This window comes from Oryctolagus cuniculus, chromosome 3 (assembly GCF_051225735.1).
Source record: "Oryctolagus cuniculus isolate XC-2025 breed Fujian yellow rabbit chromosome 3, ASM5122573v1, whole genome shotgun sequence".
Classification (NCBI taxonomy): domain Eukaryota; kingdom Metazoa; phylum Chordata; class Mammalia; order Lagomorpha; family Leporidae; genus Oryctolagus; species Oryctolagus cuniculus.
The window spans coordinates 170,507,529-170,525,432 of record NC_142869.1 but is presented as its reverse complement, the minus strand read 5'-3'; the positions used below and the strand labels follow the sequence as shown (position 1 = coordinate 170,525,432).

At 47.0% G+C, this 17,904-nt stretch overlaps 1 protein-coding gene across 9 annotated transcripts in view; it reads right to left on the bottom strand.

The window, feature by feature from the left end:
- The window catches only part of CALD1 (caldesmon 1), a 192,202-nt gene extending 180,158 nt beyond the window's left edge, over positions 1–12,044 (bottom strand). For 8 of the 9 annotated variants that reach the window (XM_051847959.3, XM_051847960.3, XM_051847965.3 and 5 more), the window contains exon 1: positions 11,929–12,044. The gene's annotated coding sequence lies outside the window, so the exon portion shown is untranslated. 9 annotated transcript variants of the gene reach the window in all.
- Between the last annotated feature and the right edge of the window lie 5,860 nt (positions 12,045–17,904).

The window sequence follows — 17,904 nt, the reverse complement described above, 5'->3', positions numbered from 1 at the left end:
GACCGGCCGCTCTTGAGTAAGGAATTCCCACTGCTGGTGCCTCTTTCCCCCGTGAACTTGGTTACTGGAGTTGCAAGTTGAACTCCCTGCCCTGACTGATGTTTAAGGCAAAGAGCGGCCATGTGACTGTTGTGGGCTTTGGGCAGGAACATCAAACTTAAATGTGGAATCTCACCAATCAATGGTTTTCTGAGGGTGACTGGCAGGGTGGGAGAAAACCAACCGCTTTTGCCAATCCTGCACAGAGAGATACAGCCCTCGCCTTCCCAACAGAGGGCCTTGACCTTTGGAATCCGTTAATTGGACACGATCAAACACAACAGCTTGAAGTTTAGTTCTGCAGGATCTGATTCCAGAATGACTCCTCGAGTCAGAGGGAGGGATATAAACCGCTTGTGAAGGTGTCTCTGTGACCAGGAAAAGCAAACACGAACGCATTTCTGTAGCCTTCTTTGTGTTTGTTTTTTTTTTGTTTTTTTTTTTTTTTTCAAATGCCACGGGCTTGGGTTCTCGTGCTGTCCAACTCTGACTTGAACTCTCTCTCCCGAGTCAGGAGGGAAAGACGTGGTGTTTCACTCGGCTCCTTATAAAGCAGGGAATGACAACGTGCCTGTCTATTTGAACTGCCTCATGGCCCAATGACAAATTATAATGATTGGTTATGGAAACCTTCTGCTCTGGTTTCTGTCGCTTTCCTGAGGGAAGACACAGAACAGACAGCTGTAGAGAAATGGAAAGGGCTGGAGCCCGGGAGCGGATCCAGGTCCAGCTCTGCCACTTGCCAGCTGCGAGACTTCGGTCGAGTTCTTTGATTTACTTTATTGCTCTGAGGGACAGTGCCAACACAAAGCCTGTCTACTAGCAGGACACTTGAATGAGCTAGCTTACCTCTCACCATTCTTCACCTGTAAGGGCTCCAAATAATTAACAACCCATTGCTATTCACCCTTCTCCCCTAAGTTCAGTAGATTTTCTTCACTCTCTTTCTCTTTTTCCCCACCCTCTCACTCGCTTTCTTCCCCCTCTCATTCTCCTTCCAGATCTAAGACACTAAGAACCTCCAAGGGGACCCAGACTTAGGAACGACCCAACTCGGCAGCCCCACTAGGTAGAGAGGATTTGGAACATTACAGGCAGCACAGACCAACTGGGGTAAGCGTGCAGCCCTTCCAGTCTAAGAGAGGAGAGTTCCATGTCTGTTTCTGCAAAGCACCAAGGCCCACACTTCGGAGACAGGCAGATCTGGTCAGAAAGTGCATGTGCCGGCCTGAACCAGTTTCCTGGTACTGGTATCCACGGGTCTCAGTCTGACCCGCAGAACCCAGATATGAAAGACGTCTGCTCCTTTTACTTTACCTGGTGGCTTGGAGGAATTGAAGGATGAGTATGTGGCTGGGAGTATGGGGTGGATCCCGCACCCCCCAAGAGCCCCCATAGGAAGTCAGGACTGCTAACCAATGCTGTGTCATTTAGGATCTATCCCATGTGAAGCTGATGAGAGATACCAACTTCTCGTGACTACAACTACAAAATGGAGGAACATCACCCTCATTTGGCAATCAAGAAACAAGCTTGAAAGTGCCAAGTTTGGAAACTCAAATCCAAGTCTTTCTGACTCCAAAGTGTGTTCTCAAAACCGTCACCCTTCCAAAGACTCACGTGAAGGGTGGACACATGTCATTCCTGGGAGGAAGCACCGCCAGGTGGCTAAGCCTGGGGACCATGGAGCCAGGTTCTCCGAGTTTGGACCCCAGCCCCACCACTTACAATCTGTGTGAGATCAAATGTGTTACTTCACTTAATTATAACTCAAGGTTGCTTATTTTTATCTCATGGATATCCTGCGCTAGTTAGCACAAGCTGGGCAATGGTGCAGTTGGTGAAGAATCAGTGAGCTCCAACAGAAACACTGGCTTCAGGTTTCCTGTAAAGAAGAAACGTGTTCCTCACTCACTTACTAGTACTGTGCACGGGGCAAGGCGCTTCTTTAGGTTCAAGTCTTGGCACCAAAAGTGCCAAAGAGCCCCACTTGTCATGTGCCTATTTCCTAGAAGTGTAAGAAATAATAAACGACCAAACAAATGTGCGATCCTAAGTATGCATTACAAACATGCACACAGACAGACAGAGGTACTCCACCCCCTGTAGGGGCTAACTGACCATTCTATACCTTAGGATCAGTGCCGTGCTAGGAAATGTTTAACAGCAAGCTCCAGGGGGCTGGCGTCTGATTCGTAACATATTCTGATTTCTGTGGTCTAAGTATTTCCATCATGGTCGGTTTCAGGCTAGCAACCCGGAATCACCGAACGAAGGAACGGGAGGAGAAGCTGGGTGGTGCAGCATCGTATACTATTTCCATCATGCAGACGTACAACGAACTTCAAAAGAACAGATAATAGCAAGACACAGAAAGCCGATTATGAGGGGTTGAGCTTCGAGTCTCTCTCCCCTTGGCTTTTAATATAATGTGTCTAATCGCAAGTTTGTATAATTTAATTTTTAATAATGGCTGTGTTTTTACAACTGGCTCTCAAAATTCTTGAAAGTTTAACAGTCGGCTCTTGGCAGCTGGTGTGAGTTTAGGGTGCCTGGAAGGGGGTGCGGTGTCAGAGGGGAGGGGAGATGGAGTCCGCATGGTGTCGTGGTACAGATGTGCATCCTGATCTCATTCCCTTTCAGCTGCTCTTACGTAACAGAAGCACCTGCCTTGGAAACCGAATACCATTAGCACAAATATGGAAGCGATCCCGGCATTCTTACTGGACCAGGTCACTCGTACAGAGAAACTCTTAGCTCTGCGATCTTTACTGACAGGAGTGATACACTCGGTGCTCTGATAGGATCCGTTCTGTGCGATACAGAGGGTGACACTCTGCTTGATGTAGCTTCGCCCGAGGAGAGACAGACCCTCGAGATGAATTTTCCAACCTGCATAGGCGAATTGTCCACCTCTGCTCTTGTCCGTGCACCCAAAGCCTCTCTCTCTTAGGCGTCCCACCCCATATTTCTGAACGGGCTGCCCAGGGAAGCATCTAAGCCAGTGGCTGCGCTGGCCCCCAGCCAGGAAGGAGAGGGAGAGGGAGAAGGAGGAGGGTGCAGGAAGCTTTTCAGCGCCTGCTTTTCCTGGGAAGTGAAATAGCTAACATAACGCATCTCCGAAATATCCTAAGGACAGAAATAGTTAAACAGAAAAATGTTCCTACGTTCACCCCTCCCCGCCCCCAGCCTAAACTTCACTTAGTAATGGTGGTTGGAACAGGAAGTGGAAATACCATGAGAAATTTTATTCTTGCCACATTTCCAATGCCTTGCAAAAGCAAACACTGGAAATCTCATCAGAATGTTTGACCTTCTAGGGTTGACAGCATTGCGCTTAAAGCACGAGAGAAGGAAGAGCTGGGTGGGGGTGGGAGCTTTTCAGCTCGCTGCCCTGGTTCTTCCCAGGAGACTCCAGTAACACTGATGACTTGGACTATACGAGATTAACATTTGGAGATAAATTAATACACGTTAAAAGGCTTCTGGGAATGAGTAAGTCCATAGATCCACTCTGGGTTATTTTAACCAAAGGGGTACAGAACTGTTTCTGGGCCAGGTTTTATCAGATGCCTGGACGACCCCACTCTGGCTGGATCTGCCAATTGGGAATCAGGGGTTGATTCTGATTAAGATCTGGGTTGACATTCACTGGTGCACAGGCAAATTGGGTTGCATTGTAAAACAATGGACATTCGGCCGGTGCCGCAGCTCACTAGGCTAATCCTCCACCTGCGGCGTTGGCACCCCGGGTTCTAGTCCCGGTTGGGGCACCGGTTCTGTCCCGGTTGCTCCTCTTCCAGGCCAGCTCTCTGCTGGTCCGGGAAGGCAGTGGAGGATGGCCCAAGTGCTTGGGCCCTGCACCTGCATGGGAGACCAGGAGGAAGCACCTGGCTCCTGGCTTCGGATCAGCATAGCGGCCATTTGCGGGGGGTGAACCAACGGAATGAAGACCTTTCTCTCTGTCTCTCTCTCTCACTCTCTAACTCTGCCTGTCAAAAAAAATATGCTCAGAGAGAGCATCTAGTCTACCGAAAAGGACAAGATGCCTGGGACTTAGGGGTGCTGTGTTCTGTAACTGTCTTTGCCACTAGTTAACCAGCTGACCTTGACCAAGTCCCTTGGTTTATTCTTGTCTTCAAGTATTTATTGGACTTCTGTCCTATGCCAAGGACTGAGTATATACTAAGGAAAAAATAGATGTTCCTTGTCCTTACAAATCTTACTGACAGGTGGGCATCTGCAAATGCCCAAATAGATACAATATATAATTATATATATATATATTATATGATTTCAGTACATAATATCTAATTTTATTTAATGTGGATAGGCTAGTTTCTCATCTGAAAAATGAAAAATAGATCACTGGTTCCTAGTTTGTTTTTTTTAAAGATTTATTTATTTATTTGAAAGTCAGAGTTATACAGAGAGGCAGAGAGAGAGAGAGGTCTCGAAGCCAGGAGCTTTGGGTGCAGGGGTCCAAGCACTTGGGCCATCTTCCACTGCTTTCCCAGGCTGGATGAGAAAGTGGAGCAGCCAGTACTAGAACTGGGGTCCAATGGGATGCCAGCACTGCAGGCAGCAGCTTTACCCACTACACCACAGCACCGGCCCCTGGGTTTTTTTTTTTTTTTTTTTTTTTAAGAATATCTTCAGGGTCCCAGCACTGTGATGTAGTAGGCTAAGCCTCTGTAGTGCCGGCATCCCATATGGGCACTGGTTCAAGTCCCAGCTGATCCTCTTCTGATCCACCTCCCCGCTAGTGGCCTGGGAAAGCACTGGAAAATGGCACAGGTCCTTAGGCCCCTGCACCCACATGAGAGACCTGGAAGAAGCCCCTGGCTCCTGGCTTCGGATCGGTGCAGTTCCGGCTGTTGAGGTCATCTGGGGGAGAACCAGCGGATGGAAGACCTCTCTCTCTCTCTCTCTCTCCCTCTTTCTCTGTAATTCTGCCTCTCAAATAAATAAATAAATAATTTTTTTTTTAAAAAAGGAATCCCTTCTTAAGACCAAATTTCTTGTCCCAACTTCTCACACACAATATAATTACATATTTTAGGCCCATTCTTTGAGGAAACACAAAACAAAACGATACAATGAATTCAGTAACTTTTAAAAGTAAATTTGCCTTTTACCATCATAATGCATCCATGTAATTAGAAAACCAGTATCACGGATTTGTAGAAGATGCACCATTTACTCAGTTTGCCAAAAACACTTGCTCTATTTATGGATTTGTTTATCTCCTGCAATAACGTTGTGGTCCTCCCGTGTTCCAAGGTCCGGAGGTTAGGAATGTGCAGACTACACCAAGGAAGCACAAAAGCCAGTACTTGAGCCACCGCAGCCCCTTTCTGCCTTGGTCTTGCCTTTGATCATATCAATAACAGCATTTTTTTCTCCTCTGTGAGCTAAGATTCAGCCTCAGGAGCCTGTTTAACATACCAATAGGTTAGAGCTTGCATAAAGATAAAAAATTATACAGACTCCCCAGACTATATGATGTCCTAAGGTGCTGCCCATCTTAAAAATTCATGTACCTATACAGTCAGCTCTGCTGTGTTGAGAAACACAAACAAGTACTTCAGGTACTGGAAGGCATAGGCATGGACCCTCCGTTACCGTTCCTTTGAGATAAACTGCAGCCTCACATCCTTTATCTGCTCCTCCTATGTGCTGCTGTCCTGGCCCGCTGAAGCCTTTGGTGCTCATACCCCTGGATCCCTATTTTCAGTTCTTTTTAGAAGAGCAAGTCCCAGCCGGCGCCGCGGCTCACTAGGCTAATCCTCCACCTTGTGGCGCCGGCACACCGGGTTCTAGTCCCGGTCAGGGCGCCGGATTCTGTCCCGGTTGCCCCTCTTCCAGGCCAGCTCTCTGCTGCGGCCCAGGAGTGCAGTGGAGGATGGCCCAAGTGCTTGGGCCCTGCACCCCATGGGAGACCAGGAGAAGCACCTGGCTCCTGCCATCAGATAAGCGCGGTGCGCCAGCCATAGTGCGCCGGCCATAGTGCGCCGGCCGCTGCGGCCATTGGAGGGTGAACCAACGGCGCAGGAAGACCTTTCTCTCTGTCTCTCTCTCTCACTGTCCACTCTGCCTGTCAAAAAAAAAAAAAAAAAAAGAAGAGCAAGTCCCAACCAGAGCACAGTGCTCCAAACGTGATCCGACCTGCACAGGGAATGGGATCTTTTACTCCCTTTGGTGGACATCACGACAGCTGTTCAGTGCGTGGAAAATGACATCGCAAAGATTGCCTGCACCTGACGCTTCCACCAGTTCAGAGCGCATCGGCTTTTATGTACTGTCTGATCAAGTATGGCGGTTTACACTGCAATGTGTTCGTTGTTATTTACTGGGACCGTGAGTCATTAGTTGTGGAATCTTATAGATTGCCTTGAACAGAGTGAGGAGGTCATAGCGTACCTTCGCTCATGTGAAGTTTCCTGCCAACAAAAATACTCCAGAGTGCTGTTATCTGGAATCTTTCTGAAGCGGATGACTTATCTTTGCAGTTACCAGTGGTGCAAACCTCCGTGTTATCCTCCCTGAGATTGGCTTATCGGCCACACCAAGGTGGATATCAAGAGCCGCATGAACTTGACACTGGATAGTTACCTCTCTGAATCCATTCATATCAAAATCCAAGTGAGAACCATTGAGAGATCTACATTGCAGCTACTTGGTCTCCCTGCCCGACTTTCTCTTGAACCTAAACTGCCCCCTGTGCTTTCTTTCCCCGGGGTGTGACCACGGGCTGGAGTACAGTGGCTGCCAGGCCTGTTGGTCTGATTCACTCATAGGCACGCCAGATCTTGCTGCCCTTCTTCTACTAAGGGATTTGCCAAACAGAGACAATAGTTAGTAGTTGAGCTGATCGGATCTCCTCTCTCAGGGTTTGACCCGAGAGAACAGCCAAAAGAAACAAATGTATGTGACACCCTACAGCTAAATTATACTAACGGCAGCACAGAGTGGGGCTCCTAGTCCTCTTCTGAGCCCTCCTCCCTGCCTCCACTCTAACCCCACTCCCTGAGGACCCTGGCTCCGTGTTGCCTTCTACTGTTGGATTTGCCTGCGAGTCCATCCCTCTGTTATTCATCATGGTCCGTGCAACCCTGCCCCTTTACTGGAGCTGCGGAAGTTGATTAACGAAAGGGTCTACTTGCTCTGCACACTGTGCCAAGCGCTCTCCCACACTTCCCCTGACCTGTCTGTACAGAGTAAGCTCTGGATTTCTTAAGCTACGTCTGACTTCTAATTTTGCTGTTTCTCCTCTACTAACCTGGCTTCAATTCACAGCATAGCCCCCTCCCCTTTTTCTGGTCCTTTATATCTATCTGCCGGACACTGGCCCTCCTGAGCCAGTGGAACGGATCATCTTTGATGCCGACTGGCCCTTGGCCCCCATGGCCCCGCTACCCTTGTCCTGCAAGTCTTTAGCACACAAGTGAAGTCTGCTTGGGTCTGGGTAGAATATCTTGAGACCAGCACAAGGGAACGGTACATGTGGGCGTATGAGAAGAAGGAACTAATTATATAGTCCTACTTAATATGTTCCTTTCTAAGTGAGATGACTTCCTTAGGGCCAAGTGCTTTCATCCGCATATTCACAAAACAATGCCAGAAGCCTCAGGAAACTATTAGAAAGCAATTTATCTTCTAGCTATGCATTGTGTGTGTGTGTGTGTGTGTGTATGTGTGTGTGTGTCTTAGCATACACTTAGCAGCAGCCATTCCTGACCTTCTCTAGCCCCTGTGTGCTCCCTGTAGAAAACTACTTCTACTCTGGAGATAATCTTCTCGTGGTGGAATTCAAGGCCGCCCCGCGGTCATCTCCTTTTCGAAGCCTGGGTCTCTACACCCATCTTTCTTCTTTCCAGATCCGGAAGAGAAGCAAGGACACTTCCGCTCGTCCTCCCATCCCATCCACCCCTGTCTCCTTGGGCACCAAGACTTCACCCACCGCCCACCCTCATCTCCTCCAGCTCAAGGTGCTCACCTGGACAGTCACAAACCGAGGGCTCACAAGGGACCTCCAGGGTCTGAGCTCCTCGCACAACCCTCACCCACAGCCAGGCCATTCCGAATTGGAGGCAAGAAACAGAACACCTCCTCACCACAGAAACTGCCACTCCATCTGCCTTGAATTTTCTCCCTCTGCCTCGACCTTGGAGCAGCCGTGCCCTATCTAGAACGTTCCGGTGCTGGACCCCTCGTGGTCCTCCAGGCCCAGTCCCAGTCCCAGAGCTATGCCCCTGTCCATGGCCGATGTGGAGTCAAGAAAGCCCCATGCTTGGCTTGGGGATGGGGAAGGGGCCAGGGAAGCTGGTGGGGTGGAGGACGAGGCGGGACGGGGAAGGGAGGCAGGGGCTGCCGCCAGGGGTTCAGTTTTCGGCTGGGCCTAGTGACAATGGAGGCAAACAGAGGTGAGAGGCAAGTTGCACAGAGCAGTCTGGCGTCAGTACCAACAGGAACCACAGCCAGGTGTTCCTGATTACGTCACCCTCCCTACAAAGCCCAGGCTTGACATGCTCGGATTAATTCCATGCTTTTGGCTGGAGGCAGAGAGGCTGCCTCATTTACTAAGGCCCTTCTGCTGTCAGCACCTTGCCATCGCTGTTCTGCCCCACTGGATCCTCAGCGTTCCTGGTTCCTGGCTATCTCGTGGCACCGTCAATGCTCATCTTACTCAGTCGTCCCCCCCACCCCCACCCCGCCCCGTCTCTCTGATCCGCAGAGCCAAAATTAGGACCACACCGGGGTAGGCCGGGATTCACTGGACATAGACTCAAGGTCCCAGAGACAACAAGAAGCCGGAAGGAAGCACCCAAAGTTCTCCAAATAGGAGGATGTGGGGATCCTGGGTAAGAAGTGGAGGGTGCCGGCAGAGCAGCGCATGGAGTCCGGGCCCAAGCTGTAGACAGTTCCAGGGACACAGCCCACGGGGAAGAGGGGCGGCAGCCTCCCTCATCCGGACAACTTAGCCAGAGAGGTGACGACTTCCTCGAAGCTCGGCATTGGCAACACAGAGGAAGCAGGCCCGGTGCCGAGGTCTCACCATCGCCGTCTCGCTCACGAGTTAAGCCCGAGATGAAAGCATCTTCTTAAGTCACCCAGCTACCAGAACCCACGGGCACTGGTCCAAGAGCAAACTCGGATTAGCAAGACCGATGGAGGACTTTCAGTTAAGGAGCTAATGGTTCTATTTTCAGTCCATGAGAGAATTTACGCAGAAAACCCTTTTTTAAAGCCTGAGAATTCTTGGCAACCTCCTTCTAACCTCCTCCTTAGTTCTACCATGCTATTTGCATACCTCTTTGTCAGCGTTTTTCCTTGACCCCCTCACCAGGGCCTCACCCCACCGCATTTCTGAGACGCGTGGTGGATGCTATGCAGATGGGGACCTAACCCACCCCCTTTCATGCCTACTTACAAGTCCCTGTCTCTCTTACTAAGAATGGCCAACGCAGCATCATGCTACCACGAAAACGACCAGTGGAGGCAACCATATGTCTTTTTAGGAAAAGGCCTACAAAGGTGCATTTTCCCCATCAATACAGAGAATAGCCAGGCTGGGTTCTGGAACTTTCTATGGCCGGACATAGGACCCACCTATTCTATGTGTGTGAGAGCAGAAGCCTTCTCAGGCCAGTCACAGGATCCGGTTAGAACTGCTAACAGCCCCATTGTCAGAGTGCTTTCCCATGCATCTCATTTAAACCCTGTAGCAGCTGCGCCTTCTCTGCACTTCAACACAAGAAGTTTTATTCTTATGTACAGCGATCATTAGGGTTGAATTAGTTCGATCGCACATTCTCTGGACTTTGGACAAGGGGAAGACTCTTTCACTTTAGCTATGGATCAATCCAATGTTCATTCCTTTTGCGCTGAAGATCAAATCATCATTAGTGACTTTTTATTCCAGATTTTGCCTTTATGTTTTCCTTTATTAAATGATTTTTAAAATGAAGATTCCTGTACTTTAATTTGCCTTTTTTTTTAACCTCCCTATTTGGGGAGAAATACTCTAGCTAATACAAAGGATCATCAAACATTTCATGTGAAATGCATTGTGTAAAAAAAAAAAAACAACTATGTATGAATATCAAAATTTGGGGCACCAAAACCAGCCTCTCTTTTAATTCCATTTGTGGGAACTTTTCGAAACCTCCTCATAACACAAAGAGATGCCTAAAGTTCAATCGCCACACTTAGTAGGACGCTTACTGTTATTCTGAGAACTGTGTTCTTGTGGTTGTTGGGGGTGGGGAGCCCTTGGGGAGGATGGGAGAGAGCAATCACAGGCAAGTTTAAACTTCCAGGGATTCCGAGATGTTGGTCTCAAAATGGAATTTATCTTCAAATCCCAAGATTATAGATCTCCTTCCAAACTGCATTCCTACATGGTTTAGAGAACAGTTGAAAAAGGAATGGCTCTCCCTATTTTGATTGACATTAAAAACACTGGGAAAATAGTTTGGAACCTGATCTCTTCCAGGGAAGAACAGTAATCAAACTCTCGCTCTCGCCTGCAGCCTTTCTCTCGCACTTACTCAGAACTGTTGCAGGGAAAGACATCCACAGGGAATTCCGTTCTCATATATCACTTCTAGGGGAGAGAGGCGTTCTCACCCCACGATCCCCCACCTGAATCTGAAGAGAGGATGGTTCAACGAATCTCAACCCAGAACCGCCTCACCCCGTGGCGTCAGATCAAATTGAATCAGTCGCTGGGAGCTGGGAGCCTGGACTACTCAAGATTCTTTTTCAGAATAATCAGATGTCGCCTTCTTGCCATGAAGCACCTGGTTTCCCCTTACGTTCTACCCAGACCTGCCTGGTGTTGCCAAATACACGAGGAGGACTCCACCACGTCAGTGTCCGAGCCCATGTGCACAGCAGCCTTGTTAACACCAGGGACCTGTGCACACTGAGCACTTTGTTCTCGCTGCCTTTTTGACCATGTATTGCCACAGCACTGAAATTCCCCCACACTTCACAATCAGCTCTTTCTGAAAGGAATTCCGGGCTGCTACCAGCTCGCTGCCTTCTATGTCCATCTTGACATAAGAGCCTGTCTCCTTCCTGGAACACATTTCCAGCCTGCATCTTTCCAAAGTCACCAGGCACACTTCCAATCAGAAAAAAAAACGCGATTTTTTTTTTCAGAATTAGTTTGGTAGGAGGTTAAAGAGGATTCCTAAAAACACACCCACTGGCAGATGGTTTTTTTCTCCTTGTTGGGTTTCGAAGGCAGCAGATTACCATAGGCATCTTTATCAGGTCAGTGACAGTAGCCCAACTGCACTAGTGTTTTTTTGCATCCAAACTTATTTCCTTGGAGCTCAGGAAGTCAAGGACTTAAGTACTGGTGACAGAAAACGACAGAAATGCCCTGGGTTATTAAAAAAAAAAAAAAAGCCATCCCTTTTTGGCTTCTCGGCAACCTGAAAAGTTGTTGTTTTAAAAGCAAAATCTTTGAAATGTTTGGTAATAAAAGACACAGAGACACAAAAGAGGTAAAAAGCAGGACAGCCTGCCTATTAACACTGGTCTGTGGCTATCAGGATATCAGGTACAATCCCACATAGCTCTCCTTAAAGAAAAAAAAAAGTCTAGCTTAATCAAAGTTGTCAGTGCACCCTGAGTATCAATCTCTATGTGATCTCTCCGCTCGTCCCAACTCCAGAAACAAAACGTGCACTCTCATTCTCATCCTGTCTGCCTTCCGGGAACCTCCAGAGAGCAGGGAAGCCCAGCCTGGCTCCGGGAATGTACATGGTTTATTGCCTTGAACAATCCTGCATCTCCAGCTCCCTCGGCATGGAATGCAGATGAAACACCCCCCCCCCCCTCGGGAAGCGAACAAGCAAGCTCCCTGCGCCTTACCTCGAGACTGGAACTTCTTCCCCGGGACTGAGCTGCAAAGAGAGGACCGATTTCCTTTAAGCAGGAGCACAGCAAGCGAGCCAGCCGGCAGGCAGGCAGGCAGCCTAATGCACACTGCTCTATTCAATAAAACTGCAGCCCGCCCTTCCTTGGCCCCTCCCAGAAGTCCATGCTAAGTGAACACATATCCCCTATGTTTACAGCCCGCAGTCGGTGGTATGCATTGTCCTGTAGCTTTTCTCATAGGCAGCCAATGACGACACCCGGCCAAGGTGATGCCGTCTGCCTGTGGAGCTGCCTGTCATTCCCTAGGCATGCTCAGGAAATCACTCATCAGAAAAACCAAGACCTAAAAAGCTCCGAAACTTCGTGCACGCTTGCCAAAACCAGCCTGCTCCATGCCCTTTTTTGGTTATCCTTAGCAGGGCCTCTGGAAGTGGATCCATTGTCAGGAACAGTCGCAAGAAATGTTCCTCTTGGAGAAGGAGGCTGACTCGCAGAAGGCGAATGGAGCTTTCAAGTGCAAAGTTAGCAGTAGATAAGTGTATTGGGGGGTGGGCTGGCTTTCTAAAAGGAAGGATTGTTGCTTTCAAAGGAGTTGCATGTACAAAATTAATTTAAACGTTGTGCAATTTAAAAACCTGAAATGGACAAGACCTAGGTCTTCTGTTTCAGGCAGCTCTAGCCTGAAAGAGGCACAGTCCTCCAAGTTTTGTCTACATACATTAAAAACAACTCCCTCCCTCCCCCGCTCCACACACACACTCACACACACACACTCACACACACATACAACCCCTGTATTTTCTTGAGCAGCCAACATTGGCCAGAATAAACCTCGAGCCAGAAATTCTACTAGGTGGGGTCCTGCAGGCTTGGGTGCCCTCGCTGGTTTTCCACGTCATCCCCCCTGCCCCAGCCCCAGCCCCAGCCCTTTTGTTTTCTCAGCTTTGGCAAAGGGGAGGTAGTGCTAGCTACTGGTGCACGACAGAGGGTGTGGAGGGCCCCACACCTGCACTGGGGCCGTTGGAGGCAGAAGCAGATTCTCACCCAGGTGCCCATACTGTTTTCGGGAATTCCCACAGGTGCTCTGAGCCACCGCTCACAGCTAGGCCGTGTGCTGTGAGAGGGTCCCAGCTAGGAGACGGGAAGTAGAATGCAGGGAACTGGTCTACCCCGCAGACAATTGTGGTCTTGTGCTTTTCAGCATAGAATTTACTCTGTGATTACTTAATTCAATAAATTTTTAAAAATCCTTTTTGGATCACCTCCTATTTGTCAGGCTTAGAGGTAGGTGCAGGGTCTGTGTCCCCTAATTGTCATGTCCCTGGAGACACTGCACCAGTCTAAAGCAGCAGTTGAAAAATATCTTCCAGAAAGAGAGCCTTGTGAACGCCTTGGGTTTTACTATGTAAGACTTGCCCTATTTCTGAAAATAAAATCTGACTTTGAAATGATCTCTGTTTAGGAAAAGGTGCCTGACCTTTGTGCCACATTCAGAGCTTGGGAAGTGACTGACCCACGTGGGTGGCTTCCCTCTTCAGCCCTCCAGACTGGACCAGTGACCCGGAGGTATCTGGATGGACTCTCCTCAATCATCTCTCTCTTGGGAAGACTACTGGCTCCTCCCATCCCGCTACTGCTGCCAGCCCCAAGAAAGCTCCAGCGAAGGCTCCCAGGCCAGAGGGAGAGGTGAGCTTGAGGCACCCTAAGTTAGAACTCAGGACACACTTTCCCAGAGAAACAAAATAAATAATGATTGGTGGGAATAGTACAGTCAATGTTGCATTTAAGTACACTTTGGCTCAACCAGGCATCTGTGGGACACCACCGTTTATAAAATCATTCCTATGGGAAAACGTTTTCCGATCTCAAATAAATTATTTGGAAACATGCCTTTGGAATCCAGCCAGTTTTGCTGCTAGGGGCCATCCCCTATCTGAACAAATTTTGAGATCAAAAAATATTTCTTGGTCTGGTAAACCCCTGAGCTTGAAGACCTAAGAGATCCCACAGCCGTGAGTTCTGAAAACAACTCCATTGGTGATGCCGGGGGAAGACATGGCCCCTGCCCAGAGACATCAGGGCAAGCTCTCTCCAGCCAGTGTCGTCCATGACGCAACGGTGCCTGTTTGAAGCGGCTCTTTCCCATGGCCACTGCTGAGTCTCTGCTAAGCACCCGTCTCCCTGTGTGGATGAGGAAAGCCCTTTGTTCGAACGGCATCAGACGTGTGCTGGCTTCCAGAGGAAGGCAAAGCCGTGCGACAAATGGGGACATATTATCAACAGGAAATGGGGAAGAGACATGCATTTGCATGGTTTTTAGAAGATAAGTGGCTAAATATTTTTGGAACATGCTTCTTTGAAAAAAAGAAGTATGTTTCCTGAGATAAATTCTGGATTCCTCATATATAGCAGATAGAGAGAGGTTGAGAAAGATGCAGCTTACTCTGTGTATCTGGAAATAGACTTATTGTGGACAGACTACATAGCTAGAAGAACACTTGAACAAATTTCATGATATATACGCCATGCCACAGAACACATTCCTTCTTTTTTTTTTTTTCATTTTGTTTCAAACAAACAGGAATAGAAAATAAAAGAGAATAAAAGGTAACAAGATATATATATATATATTCAAAAATTTTGCCCAATCTCTGCACAGGAAACTTTACTTCCATAGAGTTTACTTTTCCCAGAGGCCATGTGGAAACACAAACTTCAAATACACAAGATTTTTATTGGAAATTTCTGTGGAATATATTTCCCACTTGGATCATCCCAGATAGGAGCAGCTTTTCTATGACAGGGCACATCTGCCTAATTGAACCACAGTAAACCTAGAGAGACATTTGGAAATATCTGGATTTGTTTTATTTTTTCAGTTCCAACTGAGTGTCTGCTATCATGTAGCTCAGTAGCTAGCAATTAGATTTTGCTCATGTGTCGAGCAGGGAAAACAGGCCACACATTGTTTCATTCAAAATTAGAATCACTTCATATAATTCATGAAAAAAATACACACTCTTTCAGCTTAAAACATCTAATTTATTGCATATAAGAGCAGTTAAAAGTTTTTTTTTTTTTTAAGATTTATTTACTTGAATCAGAGAGAGAGAGAGAGAGAATGAATATTGTCTATCTGTTCTCTCACTCCCCAGATGGCCACAAAATGGCCAGAGTGTTGCGCTGGCCTGAAGCCAGGAGCCTGGAACTCCCTTTGGGTCTCCCACACGGGTGACAGGAGTTCAAGCATTTGAGCCATCCTCTGCTGCCTCCCCAGGCACATTAGCAGGGAGCTGGATTGGAAGTGGAGCAGCCGGGACTCGAACCAGCCCCCAAATGCTAGCATTGCAGGCAGCAGCTTAACCCACTGTGCCACAGCACCGCCCCCCAAATTGAAACTTAAAAGGCAACATAACATACTTCTTAATATTATTTCAGTCAAATGAAACCTTTCCAGACACTCAAGTTTATAAAACAATAAAAGCAGACCAGAAAGAATCTCGATATCCAAATTGGACTACAAAGTACAAAAGAGAGAGAGAAAAGAAGAGAGTTTGGACTAAGAGCACTTGTGGACCTGGATGGGAAAAGCCGCAAATTGAATCTAATTGGGCAACAAAAAAGATAAGACCAAGACAGAAATTGTTTAAAATCTGAAAATTGGTTGACATAACACTAACAGTTTGAAAGTCAAAACAGAGGGAAGGAGGGTGGGGCGGGAAGTATCATTATGCTCTCAAGACTGTATATATGAAATCCATGTTGTTTGTTCCCTTTTTATAAACAGCATTTAAAAAAGAGTAAAAGCAAAAAGAAGATAGAACAAAGAATAGAAATATCATTTCAATAAATAACACTACTTGGTAAAGTTAGTAATCACAGGAAGAAAAACTTCTTAGGAAACTAGAAATGAAATCTTTACAAACATAACCAGAGACATTTGCCAGAAGTCTGTAACATACTTAATGATGAAATGTACAAAGCATTCTGATTATAACCAATAAAAAGAAAAGAATGACTACTATTTCTTCTACAGTTAAAAAATGCACAGGAGGTCTTAACCAGGACCCCAGAGATTAGAAAGAAAAACAAGTATCTTTATTTACTATGATAGGATTACTTGAGTAGGAAATGCAAGAGGAGATACAAACTATGGGAACTACTATAAGAGCTTAGCTAGATTCTCGCAACTAAGCTCAGTACAGAAAAGCCCAGAGTTCCTTGCGGTGTGGTTGGACAGAAGAATGACTTCTAATGTTCTACAGCACAGTAGGATTTCTATGGCTGACAGCAAGTAATTGAATTTTTAAAAATAACTAATAGGAATCTAAATGTTCTCAAAGAAATTACATATCTCTGAGGTGATAGCAATACCAATTACCTTGATCCAACCATTAGACTTTGCATATATGTGCGACATTGTGCCCCATAAATATGGAAAACTGCTAAAGGTCAGAAAAAAATAAAAAGAAACAAGTCAAATTTTTAAAAACCTAGAATTCCTGTGATTAGCCACCTCTGATTTTTACATATAATAGGGAAATACCCTATTCATAATAAGAAGTTAATAACCTGGGAATAAATGTAATAAAATATGTGCAAGGAAGCTATAAACTGATTTAAGGACATAAAAGACCTGCATAAATGCTGAGATATATCGTTTTTTTAAAAGATTTATTTTATTTATTTGAAAGAGTTACAGAGAGAGGTAGAAAGAGAGAGAGAGAGGTCTTCCATCTGCTGGTTCACTCCCCAGATGGTTGCAACAGCCAGAGCTGTGCCAAACTGAAGCCAGGAGCCAGGAGCTTCTTCCAGGTCTCCCACGTGGGTGCAGGGACCCAAGGACCTGGGCCATCTTCTACTGCTTTCCCAGGCCATAGCAGAGAGCTGGATCAGAACAGGAGCAGCCAGGACTAGAACTGGCATCCAAATGGGATGCCGGCGCTTCAGGTCAGGGCTTTAACCCACTGCGCCACAGCGCTGGCCCCAGATAAACCATTTTCATAGGCAGCAAACCTCAAGCTCATAGATGTAAATTCCCCTCCAAGTATTCTGCACACTCAGTATTCCAGTTAAAATCCCCAAATGAGGCCAGCGCTGTGGCTCACTAGGCTAATCCTCCGCCTTGTGGCGCTGGCACACCGGGTTCTGGTCCCGGTTGGGGCGCCGGATTCTGTCCCGGTTGCTCCTCTTCCAGGCCAGCTATCTGCTGTGGCCCGGGAGTGCAGTGGAGGATGGCCCAAGTGCTTGGGCCCTGCACCCCATGGGAGACCAAGAGAAGCACCTGGCTCCTGGCTTCAGATTAGCGCGGTGTGCTAGCCGCAGCGGCCATTGGGGGGTGAACCAACGGAAAAGGAAGACCTTTCTCTCTGTCTCTCTCTCTCACTGTCCACTCTGTCAAAAAAAAAATTAAAAAAAAATAAACATTGTAGATTAGCAGAATAAAGTAGCAAACCTGAAAATATACCCAAGCATGCAAAGTTTTTTTAAATAATTGAGGAGTTATTACAAATCATAAAAAAGAGTGAATTACTCTATTAATAGTGAATTTAACATAGATTCTGTGGAGATAATAAAGTTATAATAAAGTTATATTTTAATCCCTACCCCATGCTGCAAGAAACTTGGAGACACACAAAAAAACAGAACTTGGAAATGATTAGGGGGAAGATAGGTGAGGATTTTCATCATGAGGTATGGAACACAAAAGAGAACTAACAAAGGAAAAGACGGGGGATCTGGTTAAATATGGCCAATCCAATTAGCAACACACATGAAGCTCTGCTGCTTCCCCAAACCCTCACCAACAAGATAGCAAAGAAGCAGGAAATCACCAAGAAATCCTACAAGGCCAAGGGCACCGGAACAGAGGGGAGGCCTGGTGTTGGCCACATTCTAGAATACGGAAAATGGACAGATGGGTGGGAAGTGATTTAACAGACCTGAGAACTGACATCTGGCTCTGAGGCT